Source organism: Dipodomys merriami, unplaced genomic scaffold (assembly GCF_024711535.1).
Source record: "Dipodomys merriami isolate MVZ:Mamm:240054 unplaced genomic scaffold, mDipMer1.0.p SCAF_1, whole genome shotgun sequence".
Classification (NCBI taxonomy): Eukaryota; Metazoa; Chordata; class Mammalia; order Rodentia; family Heteromyidae; genus Dipodomys; species Dipodomys merriami.
This window is the reverse complement of record NW_027202270.1, coordinates 133,402,497-133,422,065: the sequence shown is the minus strand read 5'-3', so window position 1 is coordinate 133,422,065 and position 19,569 is coordinate 133,402,497. Positions and strand designations below refer to the sequence as shown.

The window sequence follows — 19,569 nt, the reverse complement described above, 5'->3', positions numbered from 1 at the left end:
ACCTGTTTTGCCCTAAGCTCTCATGTGTCAGGGTATACCTGTTAAACTATAGCTTCAGGGTTTTATATGCTATTGGCTTTTTAAAAAATGGTCCAGGCCACGTTTCTGTCTTTGAGATGTCACTCAGGCTTTCTAAGGCAGATGCCCCATTTCCAACACCCCACTGGCATCCCCATGAGCTAACTCCAGAATAACTCTCCCACTGACACAAGCACTGTGCCCCTCCTCAGGTTCACTGCTCCAGCTGTGTTGCTACTAGTGTGTGTGAGTGTATGTGTGTAATATGGGGTTTGAACTTAAGACTCTACATTTGCTAGGCAGGTGCGCTGCCACCTGATTCACCCACTGTGCCAAAATCTTGGTAATTCTATTGTAATATCAAATACTTGGAAAACTGCCAATGACTTACATTCTCACAGTGCTTTTTACCTAAACAAGACTTTCCAAGTTCATCTTATTATTCATACCTACATCTACATATTCATTCATAAGTAATTACTCATTCAGTATCTAGTTTGTGTTCCCAGGTATGTACAAAGCGTATAGATTCAAAGACCTCAATCCAGGCCAAAGGCAGCTAACCCACATTACGTGGTCCTGATTGGCTGCTGGCACACTATACACACCAGGGTCCCATCTATGATAGGGCACCGAGAAAATTATTTTTAAAAGGAAAGGGGGGTTAGCTAAGTGGTCCAGGGCTTGCCTAGCACATTTGGGGTCTTGGTTTCCATCCTCAGTACTGTGAGGGAAAGAAAAGAAAAGAAAAAAAAATGAGCATGAATCAAGAAGTGATTATGGCACAGCAACCATATAAACTTCATTGTTTCTCAAAACTTATAATTTAGAATAATATTTAGTTACTTTTAAGACCCTAATTCAGGGTCTTCTTCCAGTCCAAGTAGAAAATTAGGAGTTTAGCAGACACCACGAATTAGTGACAACTATTAAGAAACACAATAAATTAGTGCAAGGCTATTAGGAAAGCATGACTGATAGGACTCCATGAGTGCTCTATTGGGAGGAGAGGGGAACGAGTTAAGGATGACATACAGACAACTGCCTTGGGCAATGTCAGGCCATTATAAGAGAAGACAGAAGGGGTGGGGAGATGGGAGTCTGGGAGCCACAATAAGCCGCATTTCAGGTGCACTAAGTGTGGACTGCCAGCCGGAGGCTGGAGATAGGTTTGGGATTCCAGCTGGATGGAGCACTGCAGAAGGAGGAACATTGTGGGGGAGAGGGTACAGGGGTGACATCCAGTGCTGGCAGAAGATGAAGTGGTCTGAAAGGGCCTAAGGAAGGATAAGAAAGGCTGGAGGAACCCTGGGAAAGAACCCTGGAACAACCAGGAAACAGAAATAGGAGAATGACCCAGGGCAGGGTCAGCTAAAGAGGCAGGTTACACAGAGATGGAAAAGACTTGGCAACACAGAGGCACTGGTGACCATGGAGGAAGGAGGTCACTGGGCTAGTGTGTAGAGGGGACGTGAGAAATGAGCTTGTGAAGAGAAGGAAGAAAAATAGCTAGACAAGCAGACGTGAAAGAGGTGTCCTCTCTCCCTTTTCCTTCCTTCCTTCTTTCCTTTTTCCTTTGCCCTCCCTCTCTTCCTTCCCTCTCTTTTCCTTTCTTTCTCTTTGAAGAGATCTAAGATGTTTAAGGGCTAAAGAAGAAATCACAGCAAGAAGAGCTTGTGAATGGGCTGTCCACTGTGGACACGCAGGATATTCCGTGCTGTTCTGAGTTTGTGGGGAACACAGTGAGCCACAGTCCAATAATCCTAAGGCACTTTTCTTTTTCCTGTGCCAGTACTAGGGCCTGAACTCAGGACCTTGTGCTCTTGCTTGTTTTGTTTCACTGGGATTTTTTTTTTTTTTTTTTTGGTTTGCTTTTGTTTTAAAATCAAGGATGGCTTTCTACAACTTGAGTCATACCTCCATTTTCAACTCTTGCTGATCCCAGCTTCCTGAGTAGCTAGGATTACAGGTGTGAGCCACCAATGCCTGGGTTACATTTTTTGTTTTTGTTTTTTGGGGTTTTTTTTGGGGGGGGAAAGGGAGTTATAGGGCTTGAACTCTGGGCCTGGGCACTAAACCTCAGCTCTTAAGCTCAAGGCTAGCGCTCTACCACTTGGGCCACAGTGCCACTTCTGGCTTTTTCTGCTTGTGTGGTGCTGAGGAATCGAACCCAGGGCCTCATGCATGCAAGGCAAGCACTCTACCACTGAGCCACCTTCCCAGTCTGGCTTACTTTTTGTTTATTATTGTGAAAATACTGTTCAGAGGGGTTACAATTACATGGGCAAGATAATGAGTACACTTCTTATCAAGCATTGTAGCCTCCTCCTTTGTTGGCTTACATTTTTTAATTAATTTTTTTAATTGTGCAATTTTGTTGATCAAACACAAGACACCACCCATGCCAGGCGAGGGTTCTTCCACTGAGCTGCATCCCCAACCCACATTGTCATGTTAATCTCCTTCACAGAGAAGAGACCCAGGCATATGAAATGAAATGTAACCTAACTAAGGTCATACAAACATTGTACTACTGTAAGCCAGGCCTAGAATACAAACTCCCAGAGTCTTTGGCTATTCAAGGCCAGTAGAGAAGACTGGGGGCAGCTCTGTCAACCCCACAGTAGGTGGGGAGTTCTACAGGTACCCAGAGGAGCAATGCCTGGTATTCTGTAGTTCTCACATGGGGCCTGCATCAGTGTAGAACGGTGCACTGGGCAACAAATAATCAAAAAGCCTATCCATTATTTATCTGTGCCAACAACCTTTTATTTTAAGTGGTTTTGCTTTGCAGAGCTAGGATTTGAAACTAGAGCCTCATTCACATTAGGTAAACACTCTACTGTGGAGTTAGAGCCCCAGTCCCTTTGATACATTTTGTCATTCTTTTGGTTTTTTATTTTTATTTTATTTTTTTGGGGGGGTCCAGTCATGGGGCCTGAACTCTGGGCCTGGGCGCTGTCCCTCAGCTTTTCAGCTCAAGGCTAGCGCTCTATCACTTGAGCCACAGCGCCACTTCCGGCGTTTTTCTTTTTTCTTATTGGTGCTGAGGAATCGAACCCAGGCCTCAGGCATGCAAGGCAAGCTCTACCACTGAGCCACCTTCCTAGCCCCCTTGTTTTTTATTTTTGTTTTTATCAGTATTGAGGTTGGAGCGCAGAGGCTCATGCTTATTAGACAAGTGCTCTACCACTTGAACTACTCTTTCAGTCCTTGTCATTGATTTCTGAGATAGAGTCTTGTACATAGCTGAGTCTGGCCTTGAACTTGAGAGCCTCCTCCAGAGTGATGTGACTTCAGGCCTGTATTGTGCATGGTTTTTATAGGGGCTGAATTAGTAGGTAAATTGAGGAAATATTGTACTCTATGTTCTTGGGCACTTTACAAGAAAGGTACATCAATTTGGAGAATGACAAAACCACCAGCAGCACATTTGGAATTTGAGTCACCCACACAAATAACCTGTATCACGTGAGTATTTGTGATTATTACATTCTCAGTGACTTTGTAAAGATTCAGGCACCTGACTGTATCCTTCTAGCTTCTGTGTGGTTATGTCCAAGCAATAGCATATTAGAATACATGAGACTTTTTGGTTATATTGGTGGTACATGCCTGCAATCCGAGCACTTAGAGGCAGAGGCAGGATGATGGACACTTCAATTCGAGCCTGGGCTAAATGTGTGTCTCTCACACACATTTACACACATACGGGTTGGGGATGTAGCTTAATGGTAGAGTATTTTTCTAGCATGTGAGTGCTGAGTTTGATCCTAAGTATTACAAAAAATAATAAAAAAATTAAAGTGAATGTATATAGGCACACATAGTATCTGTTTTTCAGGGTACTTATGAGGCATTACAAATTTTTTTTTGCTAAATAAAATGAAGGTACCAATGTAGATCATATGCCTCTGGAAGCAAGGAAAACTGCAGTGCAAAGAGGGACTCGAGGCTGAGCAAAATCAAGATGGATTTGACTGTTCAATGATCAATGAAGACAATGGTCTTTCACTGACACCAATAAGAAGCTCCCAAATGATCAGTACACAGATCATATGGTCAAACTATGGGGCTTATGAAAAACTATTCAACTGTCTGCCTTTGTGAAATTCCATTTTCCTGGTTTAATTCAAATGATTACCATTTTGCAGCATTTTTTCCAGGATAACAGTAATAGAAAGAAAATCCCAAGGGACCAGGGAAATGATAAATGGTTCAATATCTGGACACAGAGATGTGTTTAGAAGACGTTAAAGAACCAGGTGCCAGGCTCTATCTATGGCATATCCTCCTTAATGGATGAGAAGACGAGTAAACAGTATGTAAGAGGATGCTTAAGGATATTTATGGAAAAGGCTATGTTGTGAGGAATCGTGAATAGGAATAAAGATAGAGAAGTAAACACCCCAGAGGACCTCCAATAGGTTGAAGTAAATAGTCAAGGCTTAGATTCAGAGTTGGCCTGGCTATTTAGTGACAGAAAGGTAGCCTAAACTCCACAGGCCTGGCCATTATTCTCTGTGTGTGTGTCGGGGAGGGGGGTGGGGTGGTGTGTGTGTGTGTGTGTGTGTGTGTGTGTTTAGGTACCTGAGGCCTCACACTTTGGTTTGGCTTTCTTGCTCATGGCTGACACGACCAATTGAGTCACACTCAACCACTTGAGCCATACCTCCAGCAAGCTTTGTGGTAAATTAGTGATGAAGTTTTGTAAACTTCATGCCCAAGTTGGCCTTGATCATGATCATACTGTGTCACTAGGAATACAAGCATCACTGGTGTCCAGTTCTGGCTATCATTTTTTAAACAAAAAAAGTCAAAAACAAAAAAAATGTGCCTTTTGCTCAGGAAGGGACAGGTGACTGGTAGGTTCTCCAAATCTGAGGAGACATGGAGGTGGACTGGAGAGAAAGAAAAGGAACAGTCTCCAATCTCATGCAAGGTCTGTGTATAAACAGGGCTCTCCTAGCCTAGCCTATCTACTCAAATATGCAATTCTGTGTCACTGCTGCTATTAGTTTCCTCAAATAACTAAACATAAAATTAAACACAATAGAATACCTTAGATTTCATCATTACATATCTGTATTGTTTTCAAACTTTCCTCTGTGTTAAACCTGCTGAGAAGTAAGCCCCTACTCCTTTAAGGACACACCAGTTTATCACAGAATCACAGCCAAGGAAAAGAGGAAAGCTCTGTGGTTTAAGAATCCTGTTGAGAGGGCTGGGAAGGTGGCTCAGTGGTAGAGTGCTTGCCTTGCATGCCTGAGGCCCTGGGTTTGATTCCTTAGCACCACATAAGCAAAAAGAAAAAAGCCGGAAGTGGTGCTGTGGCTCAGGACAGAGCCCAGGCCCAGAGTTTAGGCCCCATGACCGGACCCTCCCCCCCCCCAAAAAAAAAGAATCCTGTTGAGGGGCTGGGAAGGTGGCTCAGTGGTAGACCACTTGCCTTGCATGCTTGAGGCCCTGTATTTGATTCCTCAGCACCACATAAGCAAAAAGAAAAAAGCCGGAAGTGGTGCTGTGGCTCAAGTGGTAGAGTGCTAGCCTTGAGCTGAAGAGCTGAGGGACAGTGCCCAGGCCCAGAGTCCAGGCCCCACGACTGGACCCCCCCCCCAAAAAAAAAGAATCCTGTTGCAAGCCAGGCGCCAGTGGCTCATGCCTGTAATCCTAGCTACTCAGGAGGCTGAGATCTGAGGATCCCGGTTCAAAGCCCAGGCACAAAAATCCTATCTCCAACAAACCATTCAGAAAACTGGAAGTGGCGCTGTGGCTCAAGTGGTAGAGTACTAGCCTTGAGCTGAAGAGCTCAGGGACAGTACCTAGGCCCAGAGTTCAAGCTCTACCACCACCACCACCAACAACAACAAAAAAATAATCCTGTTGCAAGCCAGGCACCAGTGGCTCACGCCTATATTTCTAGATACTGAGGAGGCTGAGATCTGAGGATTGCAGTTCAAATCAGCCTGGGAAGGAAAGGCTATGAGGCTCTTATCTCCAATAAACCATCAGAAAACTGGATTTGGTACTGTGGCTCAAGTGGTAGAGTGCTAGCCTTGAGCTGAAGAGCTGAGGGACAGCACCCAGGCCCAGAGTTCAAGCTGACAAAAAAAAAAAAAAATCCTGTTGCAGGCTGGGATGTGGTTTAGTAGTAGAGTGCTAGCCTAGCATGCATGAAGCCCTGAGTTCAATTTCTTAGTACCACATAAACAGAAGAAGCCAGACGTGGCACTGTGGCTCAAGTGGTAGAGTGCTAGCCTTGAACAAAAGAAGCTCAGGGACAGAGCCCAGGCCCTGAGTTCAAACCCCAAGACTGGCTAGAGGGGTAGGGGAGTGGGGGTGGGGGAAGGCATCCTGTTGGGACTAAGCCACAAGGCAGTCAATGCCTTTTTGTGAGGCAAGAAAGACACTGGTCTACCAAGTGCTAGTGGCTCCTGCCTATAATCCTAGATACTAAGGAGACTGAGATCTGAGGATCAATCAGTCAAGTCAATCAATCAACCAATCAGCCAGGGCAGGAAAGTAATGAGACTCTTATCTCCAATTAACCACCAGAAAGCCAGAAGTGGATCACGGCGCCAGTGGTAGAGTGCTAGCTAGCCTTGAGCAGAAAAGTTCAAGGACAGCCTCCAGGCCCTGAGTTCAAGCCCCACAACCACCATCACCAACAACAACAAAAGACATTTGGCCAGGCACCGGTGGCTCCTTGCCTATAATCCTAGCTACTCAGGAGGCTAAGATCTGAGGATGGAGGTTCAAAGCCAGTCCGGGCAGGAAAAGTCCAGGAGAACTCTTATCTCCAATAAAACACTCAGAAAACTAGAAGTGGTGCTGTGGCTCAAGTGGTAGAGCACTACCCTTTAGCTGAAGAGCTGAGGCCCAGAATTCAAGCCCCACAACCGACAAAAAAAAAAAAAAAAAAGACATTTGCAGCTGGAATTAGTGGCTCAAACCTGTAATCCCACACTTGAAAGACTGAAGCAAGAAGACTGAGAATCCTAAGGTCAAGCTCAGCCTTTAAAAAAAAGAAAGAAAAAGCATTCATTTTCAGTCCAAAACTTAATCCGGTATCAAAAGAAACTTAGGAATCAAAAGAAATTATATTTTAATGCAACATTTCAAAAAAAAAATCAAACCATAGCCAAGGGCTATAACTATGTAAAACCAGGGCTGTGATCAAAGGGATATTAATGAGGCAAGTTCCATGTAAAGTTCCATGTTGTCCAAAAACCTTACCCACTCCCATACCAACAATAGCTCTGATAAGAAATGTTATATAGCATCATAACCTTTATCCTGAGTCCTTAGAATTCAGAATATTTTAGAATTTTATCATGTAGACTGGTGCTAGGCAGGAGGTTGAAATGTGAAAATCAAGGTTCAAAGCCAGCTCAGGCAAGAAAGTCAATAAGACTTTTATCACCAATTGACCAGCAAAAGAGCTGCAAGTGGGGCTGGGAATGTGGCTCAGTTGGTAGAGTGCTTGCCTAGTATGCATGAAGCTCTGGGTTGGATTCCTCAGTACCACATAAGCAGAAAAAACTGGAAGTGGTGCTGTGGCTCAAGTGATAGAGTGCTAGCCTTGAGCAAAAGTAGCTCAGGGACAGTGTTCAGGCCCTGAGTTCAAGCCCCAGGACTAGGAAAACAAAAACAAAAAACAAAAAAACCTGCAAGTGCTAGTGTGTGGTAGAGCACCAGCCTTAAAGGAAAAAGCTAAGGGACAGCACCCTGGCCCTAAATTCAAGCCCCAGTACCAGCATACACACACACACACACACACACACACACACACACGAAAGTAATATAGAGCACATATTGTAAAGTACATAGTTCCCACAGCAGGGTCTCCTAAGTTAACAAATGAGCATTTCTGTGGTGACATCTATTAACACATGACATGTAACTAGCCTTAGATGGCCTTATTAGTCTAAGTCAACCTTTACTAACACTGGTCAAATGCAAGGTTTAGATTTAAGAATAGACTTGCTAAGCATATATTAGGTCTCTTAAAGAAAAAAGGCAGCAGACTGGACTCAAAGTGTTTTATATTTCATGATGAAAAGTGAAGAAATGTGAAGTTCTTGCTGAGGATCATGCAGCAAGAGGGTGATTTCTAAAAGTCAAGTTCACACACAGACAGACATAATGCATACATTATTCTCCTCCAGCCAACTAAGATAATTTGCAAAATCTATGCAAAGAGTCCTGAACCTTCAAGCAATGGTATTGATAAGTCGAAATCAATAGACATTGGAGGGCATCTTTGCAAAGAAAGTTAGGCAGTGCTGCTGGTGGGTGTGAGTTCACCATAGAGAATTTGCCCTGAGGTCCTGCTGGTGGACAGAGAGTACTGATGTCTATGGCCCTGCCATTCCAGGGTCATTGTACCATTGCATCCTGGGATTAATGTGGACCATACACAGGTCAAAGTTGCAGTTGTCCTTTACTCAGACAGACTAAAGGACCTTAATGGGAAAAGGCTACAGGTAAATTCCTGGATTTTAAGTATTGAGGAAGGAACAATGATGTAGAATAGAGAAAAAAAAATTTTCCAGGTGCCAGTGGCTCACATCTGTCATCCGAGCTACTCAGGATCCTGAAATCTGAGGATCACAGTCCAAAGCCAACCTGAAAAAAAAATTCCATGAGACTCTTTGCTATAGTAATCACCAAAAAGCCAGAAGTGGAGCTGTAGCTCAAGTGGTAGAGTGCTAGTCTTCAGCAAGAAAAAAAAAAAAAAAAAGCTCAGAGACAGCGCCCAGGCCCTGAATCTAAGCCCCCAGGACTGGCACAACATGGAAGGAAGGAAGGAAGGAAGGAAGGAAGGAAGGAAGGAAGGAAGGAAGGAAGGAAGGAAAGGAGGGAGGGAGGGAGAAAGGGAGGGAGGAAGGAAGGAAGGAAGGAAGGTAGGTGAGGGAGGGAGGGAGGGAGGCAGGGAGGCAGGGAGGCAGGGAGGCAGGGAGGCAGGGAAGGAGGGAAGGGAAAAAGGGAAAGGAAACCAAAGGAGTATTTTTTCCCCATGACAATGGAAAGTGAATATTCTCACAGTTGGGGGAAGAAGGATCTTGGAAAAATCCATGTGCATAGCCTCAAGAGAGTCAGCATTAAATACCTGCCAGGTTCAGGAAACTGAGAACCAGGAGCCAATACTGGCCCCTGAGCCTTTTCCCATCACTCCCAGTCCAATGACAAAGGCTTGGGTGTGTGTGAAGTACTGAATGGAGACCATGTTTGTGACTTAAGGTAACTGCCATACCTTCTATTGCCTGTAAATAAACAGGACATCCCAGGACAAAGGAAGAACTAATTCCACTAAATAAGCATAAAGTGATAGCGGGACACAAAATTAAGTTGCATCATGAGTACATGCCAATGAGTCATGTTTCTTTTTACTCAGAAATATAGTTATTCCAAAATGTTTGTTCCCACACCAACTAAGTCTGTCCTTCATACACCTAGTGGTACAGCAATCACCATTAGAAATTACTGGTATAACAATAAAGAGATAAGATGGGCAGGGACAGAAATGATTGATTCAGATTGATTTGGTGGTTTTGGTGGGAACTTGTTTGCTCTTCAACACTGAGTATGATGAAATGAAAACAGAAGGTACTATTGATAACTGAGAGAATCCCTGGGTCAAATGCTTTTTCAAAGGGAATTCCAAATTGCCCTATTCCATGAACAAAGACTCATGATTCCTGGACTCCAGAGCTGAGTTTATGGCTTGATCTTCATTTTCAGGTAGAGGCAGGGTAGCAAAAGAGGTATGTTCTCACTAACACCAAATCACCCAGAAAGCATCAACTGAAGTCTTCAAATCCTACAGACCTGACTGGTGACAGGGGAGTAGGGGGAGAGTTAGAAGCTTGGGTTACTCCAGGCCTTGGAGTCTACCAAATTCAAGTGCAGAACGTGAAACATAGCCCAAATGTACCATTTTACTTCTGCCTTCACTTAAGGGCTTCTCCCCAAGGGACAGTGAGAAGAGGAAGGGGAAGTGACGTTTAAATTAAAATAGGAGAGTGTTCTTTGTGGTTAAGAAATAATGAGTAGAAAGGTTAGCAAATGCCACCTCTCTACAGTACTACTGGAAAAAGGAAGGAGAGAACCCAGTTCCTCTTCACAAGAAGCTTCTTACAGCCGGGCGCTGGTGGCTCACGCCTGTAATCCTAGCTACTCAGGAGGCTGAGATCTGAGGATCACTGTTCAAAGCCAGCCGGGGCAGAAGAAACTGTGAGACTCCTATCTCCAATAAACCACCAGAAAACCGGAAGTGGCTCTGTAGCTCAAGTGGTAGAGTGCTAGTCTTGAGCTGAAGAGCTGAGGGACAGCTCCCAGGCCCAGAGTTCAAGCCCCACGACCAACCAAAAAAAAAAAAAAAGAAGAAGAAGCTTCTTACTCTAGCTCTGACTAACCAAAAAAAAAAAAAAAAGAAGAAGAAGCTTCTTACTCTAGCTCTGACTCTGTCCCTTTCCCTTCTCATTCAACTCTACTTTTGCTCTCCCAGCTCTTTCTTACAGTTCCCTATTGAGTGAATTCTTCCATGAGAAAAGCCAGAACCATCCAGATTCACCTGGACCATCCAGAATTAACTACTTAAAAGAGTGGCTACAGAACATCTCTTTCAATATTTATTTTATAGGTAAGGAAACTAAAAGCCAATGAATTCATGTCGCATGCCCAGAGTTGTTAGAGCTGGGCAGAGCTAGGCCACTTATTAGCTACATGATCTGTGTGCTTATGTTATCTTGAAGAGGCTTGGGTTTTTGGCAGGAGACTTGTCTCCTGGCTCCTATCACATGCTCTATCATGCAGCATCTTGGTAACTGTAAGAGAAGATAGCTCATCTCCTCCATGATACCCCTCAACTCTCATTCCTCCCCTATAAACACCTCAAAATACTAGAAGAGGTATATAGCTAACTTGCCTTGAACAAAAAAATGAATGGATCTCAATGAACTAGTCATCTCTAAATGGACTACTCAGTGGCCAGAAATACTTTCCTGGAGAATAGTCTAATTCTTTCTGTACTTTGCAGAGTATACCTGGGATTGGCATCATAATCAGCCCTCCCAGCTGTATGATAATGACAGGCAAAAGGATGGCCCAGAAACTAAGCTAGAAAATGAAGATTAGAGTCAGAAATCTGAAAAGCTAAGTTGTTAGGACTAGCAGCAACAGGGTAACAGAGAGGAAAATGCTACCCAAGAAGAGGAAGAGGAAAATTGGCCAGCAAGAAGAAAATTTTGGCATCACAATGAAATAGGGTTTATATGATACATTCCTATGCCAAGCAAAAATCCTGTTCCCCTTATAAAAAAAAAAAAAAAAAAAAAAAAAAAAAAAAAAAGAGCTCCCAGGCCATCTGGCCTACTTCCCTGCTGCAGGCTACAGACCTTTCCTGAACATTCATCAGGAAGCTGTTTTCAAGTAAAAATCTGTACTTCCATCTCCCTCTACCTGGCTAGGTTTAAGCCACATCTACTTTTCTTATATGTTTACTAGTGGTACTTATGTTTTGATCCTTTCCTCAACATTTGTTTCATCACCCGCTCAATTCAACACTCACAATACACAATAGAATCAGATAGCTCTCTGTTCAAATCCTAATTCAAATCCTAATTCAGTGATTTGTGCAGTCCCTTTACCTTGCAAAGGCTCAGTGTTTCCAACTGTAAAGTGAGGAACATCAATGATAGCTTGCTCTTTGCTGCAACAGAAAGACTATACATACATACATACATACATACATACATATATATATATATATAATTTAACCCAATGTCTGGTATTTAATAAGCATTCAATAAATGATGGTGGTCAACTCTTAGGCTATAACAAGTCTCAGAGTCTGGGGCTGAAATGGGCTATGCAACATCAATTAAGTGAGTAAGGAGGGAATCCCAAATGTCCTGATTTTAGTGTGTGTGTGTGTGTGTGTGTGTGTGTGAGAGAGAGAGAGAGAGAGAGAGAGAGAGAGAGAGAGAGAGAGAGAGAGAGAGAGAGAGAGAGAGAGCACTTGTGTGCATAAACACACCAGTCCTGGGGCTTGAACTCAGTGATGGTACACTGTCCCTAATGTCTCTAAGCTTTTTATTTATTTATTTTTTTGGAGCTCAAAGCTAATGCGCTACCACTTGAGCCACAGATCCACTTCTAGCTATTTGATGGTTAATTGGAAATGAGAGTCTCATGGACTTTGCTACCTAGACTAGCTTTGAATAATTCTCAGATCTCAGCCTCTTGAGCAACTAGGACTACATGCACAAGCCACTAGTGCCCAGCTTGATTTCTGAAATGTGTCTGTCACTAGCTCCCATATAAGCAGATTCAATGCCCAATGACCTATGAATCTGGGCATCTGATCACATTCAAGAGCCACTGCTGATGGTTGAAGAAGCACTCACATATGCTAGACACTGTGCAGGAATAAGAAAGCTTGACAGCATCTACAGGTCAGTATAAAAAGGTCATCTCATTGCTTTTGGCAAGAAAATAAAAGACAAAAATCCAGAATAATTGCATGTGTTGCTATATTTCTTGTCCTTATTTATTTTAAACTGTAGATAAAAATATGATTTATACACTAGATGCCTTATTCCTGGCTATGGAAACATTTTTTATTAATTTTTTGTCAGTCATGGGGTTTAAACTCAAGACCTACACTGCTGTCCCTAAGGTCTTTTGCTCCACAACTCCACTTCCGGTTTTCTGGTGGTTAACTGGAGATCAAGAGTCTCATAGACTTTCCTGCCAAGGCTGGCTTCAAACTGCAATCCTCAGATCTCAGCCTTCTGAGTAGCCAGTGCCTGGCTTAATATTATTAGTATTATGATGATAGATGAGGATGAGGTTGATGCATAAGAGGGAAGAAGACCTAAGGACTAGGGACAAAGATTGAGTTTGGCCAAGAACAGTAGTGGGAAAGAATAAGGATTGCCAATGAGCTAAAATCAAGTTCCCATCATTGCTCCACAGAATGGCAGTTGTTATGTACAAGATGGGCTTCCTGTATTATCTACAAAGACTTCTCCAGAGTCTGTCCCTGTGCTAACTGTGCAAGCCATGAAACCACAGAGCCCCAGGAAGTGCACTGTGGCTCAAAGCCACAATGTCTCTCAGAAAGTCTAGAAGAGAACTGTCTCTTGGTAAACTTTGGATCTCTTTCTTGGATGGTATTCCTAGTCCTCCCAGCAGGTGTGAAGGCCTTACTGAAACTCAAGGTGAGTGATTTTTTTTTTCTGATAGAAATAGTTCATTCCAGAAGTTCACATGGCAGAGGTGCTTCTTACAAACTAAAATAATGAATGAAGCAACTAGAAGGCTTTCATCACTCAAGCCCAACTTCGAGAGCAGTCAGAAATAGATAATTTCTCAGTATGTTCTATGTGTGTGGCTTTTGGAAGAAGTGGCAGAAAGTGCTCTCTCTCTCTCTATTTGTGTGTGTGTGTGTGTGTGTATGTGTGTGTTATTATCTAGTAGATATGCCTATATTAATTGGTAGGTGAAGTCCTGAATACTGCCATACTTTCAAAGAAAGAAGCAATCTGAAGACCCAAGTCCTGCCTGGGTGCCCTAATTTTAGTGATGTTATCCCTTCTATAACATCACCATCCCAAACAGGAGCCCTGAGAGGATCTCAAACTCCCTGGAAGCCAGCAGAGTAAAGGATCTTGGAGAGGAGGAAGGAGGGGAGTGGTTAGAATTAGTAACGACTGTGGTTATTCTTCTGATTGCCAAACTGATTTGTGCCTGACGCTAGCACAGAAGCACCAAGATGACAGGGTTTCTTTTTAGAACCATCCTTCAAAGGAGCAAGGAGACCAGTATCACTGTGCACCCTTGACCCCATTAAGTTTATACACCAGGGGAACTGATGGTTTTTGTTTTTCTCTTGGTTTGGGGTTTGTTGTTTGTTTGTTTGTTTGTTTGTTTGTTTTGGTCGGTCGTAGGTCCTGAACTCTGGGCCTGGACTCTGTCCCTCAGCTCTGCAGCTCAAGGCTAGCACTCTACCACCTAAGCCACAGTGCCACTTCTGGCTTTTTTCTGCTCATGTGGCGCTGAGGAATCAAACCCAGGGCCTCATGTATGCAAGGCAAGCACTCTACCACTGAGCCACCTTCCTAGCCCAGGAACTTATGTTAAAGTGAACCTTGAGTTGGACCATAAGAGTTGTAGACGGTGAGAGATGACCCCTGCAGCTTGGTGTGTGCCAGCAAAGGGAAGGGAGCAGACAGAAAGGCCTTCCTTTCTATCTTGGGAACCAGCTGAGTTACTCACTTAACCTCTGGTCTATCTATGGATGTGTGTATCAAGGCCAGAAACCACTTCCTTTTCCTTGGATGGTAGCAGCTGGAGCCTCCCACAGCTCAAAGCCTCAGGCAGGTGTACATCTTAAACCAAACACAGGTACCTAATTTCTCTCCACAATTCTTTATCTCATGGTATAACTCTCAAATCCACCCAACATGCCTGTTCACATATGCCACAGCCAATGTGCTGACTCTCAGTATGACTCAGTTTCCCTCAAGGGGAACTACAATTTAAAAAAGAAAATGACCTCTCTTCCCTTTCCTCCTGAATCAGTTTACGCTTTCCTTTTTACATCGGAGAAATGGAAGGGGGAGGGGCAGAGAGAAGCAGAAAATCTGGACAGAAAGTCTGGTTTATAGGAATCCTTCCCCATATCCCCACCACCACTGCTTGGCCAAGGTATTAACACAAAGGGAGCTAAGAGTTTACCAAGAGAGAAATTATCCACATCTTACAAGGAATGTTCCTGAAATACAAAAAAACTAATACCCAAAACACCTTGTCTGTAATTCAGGGGTGGAGAGAAGAGGAAGGAGAGTCAGAAGGACACAAATTTGAGAGCCCTCTGGTTGGGGGAGAGTTAGCTATACCTTTTCTTCTTCAAGGACAGCCAGATCTGATAGGACTGTTGATGGGGCCAGCCTGCTTCAACAGTATCCATATGACATCAGACCCCACCCCACCCCCGCTGACATCATCAAAGACCCTTCTCAGAGCTTGGAGGGTGACATCCTGGCCTGAAGTTTCCCAGGGAAATCCCACCAGGAAGGAGCTCTAACACATCCTGAGAACAGAGGCTGACACAAAAACAAAAACAAACAAAAACCAACCACAAACACTTGCTGCCTGTATACCTGAGGCAACAGCTTTTCTGATAACAACTACACTTTTGAAGCCAGCCAGTGTTGGCTTTCCCTATCACAAAAGCTGTAATTTAGCCTTTTCCTGTAAAATGACACCTTTCCCTTTAGACACAATATGCAAGTCTGATACAACCGAACTAAATACAGTATAAGGCTCACTAACTCATTTAATATCTTTCATTCCAAAGACCTGAGGCTCTTAAATCACTTTGTAAATGTAAGAATTCATGCCTCATCACTTTCAAAGACGGAGTCAAGGGAGTATCAATTTCCCATCTTATAGCCCGTACATTTGAGTAACAGTCAGTCCATGAAAAGCCAGCTCTCTCACCCCTGGGAGTGGGGCCGTCAGGCCTCCATATCATTATCCTCGGCTAGGAATAAACAGCTTGGGGTAAATCCAGTAGAGGATCTGAGCAATAATCAACCCTACTCAGTTAGAGTGGAAAGGTCCACAGAAGTGGACCTGGCTGGCTCGGCGCCTGTATGGGGACCCTGACTCTAGCAATATGTTCAGGGTGACAGATCTAAACTTCAAGGGACTTCATTTTCTACCATCCCTTAATGGTCCTATATCTTTCAGTGGTCAACTTTTTTCTAGGACCAGACACCCCACCCATACCCATCCTCCATGGCTCATCTCTTTCTCTAAATACAAATTCTCAGGGGTGGGGAGGAAGCTTCATCTCAGCCCACCCTTCCATGCCTCTGGCTCTAGTTGTCCCTGAAGGCCCCATCCCTACAACCACTTGTATCATCAGCTCACTCACAGGAGAGGCCAGCCAGTCCCCAGAAGTCCAGAGCCTCCAGTGCCTTCTGTGTTCATAGGTCAGAAGATGTAGCTCTTTCCAACCATAAAGAAGGAGGAGGGGGCGGAGATCAGCTATGGGAGGGCTGTCCTGCCACAGGACAGGAGCCACACTGGTCACATGCACACCAGCAGCAAGCTAAAGGCACCTTGCTCCTGCAGACACAAAGATGGGAACTGGGGTGCTGGGATCTGATCTGTTTCTACTAAGAAACTGTATTACCCCCACACACACCCCACCCCACCTCCAGAGCACATCCTTCAGATCTCCCTTTGACCCTTTCCCAAGGTATAGCACAGAAAAGAACCTCGGCTTCCAGATGGAATAGCAGTTTTTTACTGGGGTGGTCTGTGGATGAACTGAACAACACACACACACACACACACACACACACACACACACACACACACACACACACACACACACATATGCCACCACCACCAAGGTTACCCTGGCAGACAGCTTCTCAGAGTCCCTCTTTTTCTCCTGAAAGAATCTTGAAGCAGCATCAAAGCAACCTGCCACGGTCTCAATGGAAACCAAACATACCCTTTCCACTCTAAGACACCCCAATTTAAAAAAAAAATGAAGACAGGAAGAGAAGGCAAAGGGGTCAGTTTCTGACTGGACATAGAAAGAGGGAAAGGAAGACACCTGGGAAGGATGCCAGAGTCTCCCTGCCCTTGCCATGAGCATCCCGGCCCCCTGCAGCTCTCACCAAGGACCACAGATGGGGAGCTGGCAGCCAGGGACTGGGCTGGGCCCCTGACTGCAGGCTGGGCACAGACCTGGGAGGAAGAGAATGCCCAGGTGTGCGGCCCACCCTCACCCACTTTTTTTCCATGCACACTGGGGAGAAGTCCCCAGTCTCAAACTCAAAAGAGGATCCATGGCTCCTCAGCCCCTGCCCAGCCTGGTGCCCCACTCTGTCCTCCCGAGGCGGCCTCGGGGTGCTCTTTGCAGGGGGGCGGGGGAGGGGAGGAAGAGATGGCAACTTGAACCCCCCCAACACACACACACACACACACACACACACACACACACACACACACACTTCCCGCCACTCCACTGGATCTTCACCCTCGTCTCAGCCTGGCACCTCTTTGTTCCCCGCGGGGAAAGTTGCCAGTGCATGCGCGCCCCTTTGCCCAACACGCCCCCCTGTGCGCCCACCCCCCCCACCTCCCCTCCGGGAACCCCAACCCCGAGCGCCCTCCAATCTGCCGCCCGCTCGCGGCGCCCAAGCCCCCCGGGCGGCCGCCTCGAAACCGAAAGCAAGGCGGAGGCGGGGTCCGGCCGGGGTCTCCCCCGCGGGGCCGCCCCCCCCCACCTCCGCGCGCCCCGGGGCCCGCGCGCGCGCCGCTGCCCGCCCGCCCGGCGCGGCCACCGCTCCCCGCCGTGGGAAGGCCTGTCTGCGGGCGGGCATCGCGGGCACCTACCGGTGCGGGGCCGGCCGGGGCCGCCGGCAGAGCCCGGGCAGGGCCGGCCGGACGCAGGTGCTGCCTGAAGCGCCGTCCCCCCCCCCCACGTCCCCCTCCTCCCCATACACTCCAGGCTTGGCTCCCGCTCCTCCGCCCGCGCCGGGACTCGCGGCGCTCGCCGGCGCCGCCTGCTCCCCGCCCCCCACGCCCGGCGGCCCGCGGTGCCTCCCCCCGCGCCGCCCGGCCGACCCGCGCGCCGCGCTCAGTCCCGCATCGCCTGTTGGCGCCCGGGTGCGGCGGGTGCGGGCTGGGGGTGGGGGCGCCGGGGGCTGCGGCCGCCGCTGCCCGGGCGGAACGGAGCCCCCGGCGGCGGCGGCGGCGGCGGCGGCGGCACTCACCCATAGTACGGATGCGGTGCAAACTGCACATGCTCGCGTCTGACAGGCGCTCTGCCCCCGGCCCTGATTAACTCCTTGTGCGCCCGCCTGCCCGCAGGGCCCGCTGGCCCCGCTGCTCGCCCTGACCCCCCCAGCTACCTTCCCGAGCCAGGAGTCAGTCCTGCCCGGGGCGCCCCCCGCACAGCGCATCCCCAGCCTGGGTTGGCGCAGGTGACTACAGTGCAGACTCCCGGGCCCTCCCTGACCGGCCCCTCCGCCCCCTCCGTCTCCCACCCCTCCTGCTTTCGAGGTGTCTGAGCCATCCCCCCCCCCCACCGCGTCCCGCTTGTAGGAGTTGTGTGGATGGACGCGTGTACAACATGGGGTACCATTATTGTCTCCTATGCAGCTCGTTCATTGCAACAGCCCCACCAGTTCTTTTGTTTCTTTCCATTTCCAAGATGAATAAACTGAGGCCTGTTCGCCTGTAGCAAAGGCCGGAACCTCCAAGGTCCACAAAGATGAAAAGCATATACTGTGAAAGACTAAAAGGAGTATGTTCTTTCTGGGATCAATCTTTCACTAGGTGATGGAAAATAATGGCTGCACCTGGAAACCCTGGAAATTCCAGTATATGGAAAGTAGGAGATCAGTGGGGGCTGACTTGAAACAGGCCCCTCATACTGTCCTGGAAAAGGCTTCGTGTATGCATGGGCAGACAGTGAGAACGAAATTCCCCATCCCCACTCCTATCCTGGAGGAGATGGCTACCTCAGCCAAGAAGAAGGGACATTTAAAAATGTGTAATATCACTAGTGGGGAGGAGGTTTTTGTTGTTTGCTCTGTTTTAAGTCAGATCTCCTACTTGGCCAGATGCTAGCTTAGAATTCTGTAGCTATGTAACTCTGGTAGGCCTCCTTAAACTCGGGGTCTTTCTCCATCAGTTGGGGGCTAGAGTCACTGACCTGTGCTCTCTTCCAATTCTCACACACGCACACCCCAGGCTAGTCTGATCTGAGGGGTCTGAAGGCTGCTTCTCTAGGGGTTGGGGTACAGTTCAATAGAAAAGCAAGTACTTAGCTTTCAGGAGGATTTGGGTTCAACACCAACACACACACACACACACACACACACACACACACACACACACACACACACACACACACACACACACACACCAACCTACAGAAAGAGAAACAGGGAGAGGGGTGATAAAAGAGATTGAAGCCTTTTTCCATTTTAATAATATGCCCTGGGGACAAAGAGCTCAGAGGGGCTTGGGGATTTAGCTTAGTGGAAGAGCACTAGGCATTGAGTTTGGTCCTTAGCTCTGGGGGAAAAAAAAAAAAAAAAAAAAAAAAGAACTCAGAGGTCCAAAGCAGCATCAGTCTCTTAGAAAAGAAACTGGAGGTTTGTTAAGCCCATCTTGCCTGCTCTGGTTAAGAAGGTAAGGTAGCTGGGCGCTGGTGGCTCACGCCTGTAATCCTAGCTACTCAGGAGGCTGAGATCTGAGGATCGCGGTTCAAAGCCAGCCCGGGCAGGAGAGACCGTGAGACTCCTATCTCCAATAAACCACCAGAAAACCGGAAGCGGCGCTGTAGCTCAAGTGGTAGAGCTCTCGCCTTGAGCTGAAGAGCTGAGGGACAGCGCCCAGGCCCAGAGTTCAAGCCCCACGACCGACAAAAAAAAAAAAAAAAAAAAAAAAAGAAGGTAAGCTATTTTCCTCTTTTTGAACCTAATCTGTTTTAATAAACTTGTATCTCCA

The 19,569-nt window shown here is 46.5% G+C and overlaps 1 protein-coding gene across 5 annotated transcripts in view; it reads right to left on the bottom strand.

Moving 5' to 3' along the window:
- Tmem229b (transmembrane protein 229B) overlaps positions 1-17,491 on the bottom strand; it is a 43,975-nt gene extending 26,484 nt beyond the window's left edge. For 4 of the 5 annotated variants that reach the window (XM_070031589.1, XM_070031597.1, XM_070031616.1 and 1 more), the window contains exon 1: positions 15,968-16,074. The gene's annotated coding sequence lies outside the window, so the exon portion shown is untranslated. Of the gene's footprint in view, positions 1-15,967; positions 16,075-17,445 lie in introns of those variants that run through there. The other variant, XM_070031625.1, reaches the window with a different exon arrangement.
- Positions 17,492-19,569: the final 2,078 nt, after the last annotated feature.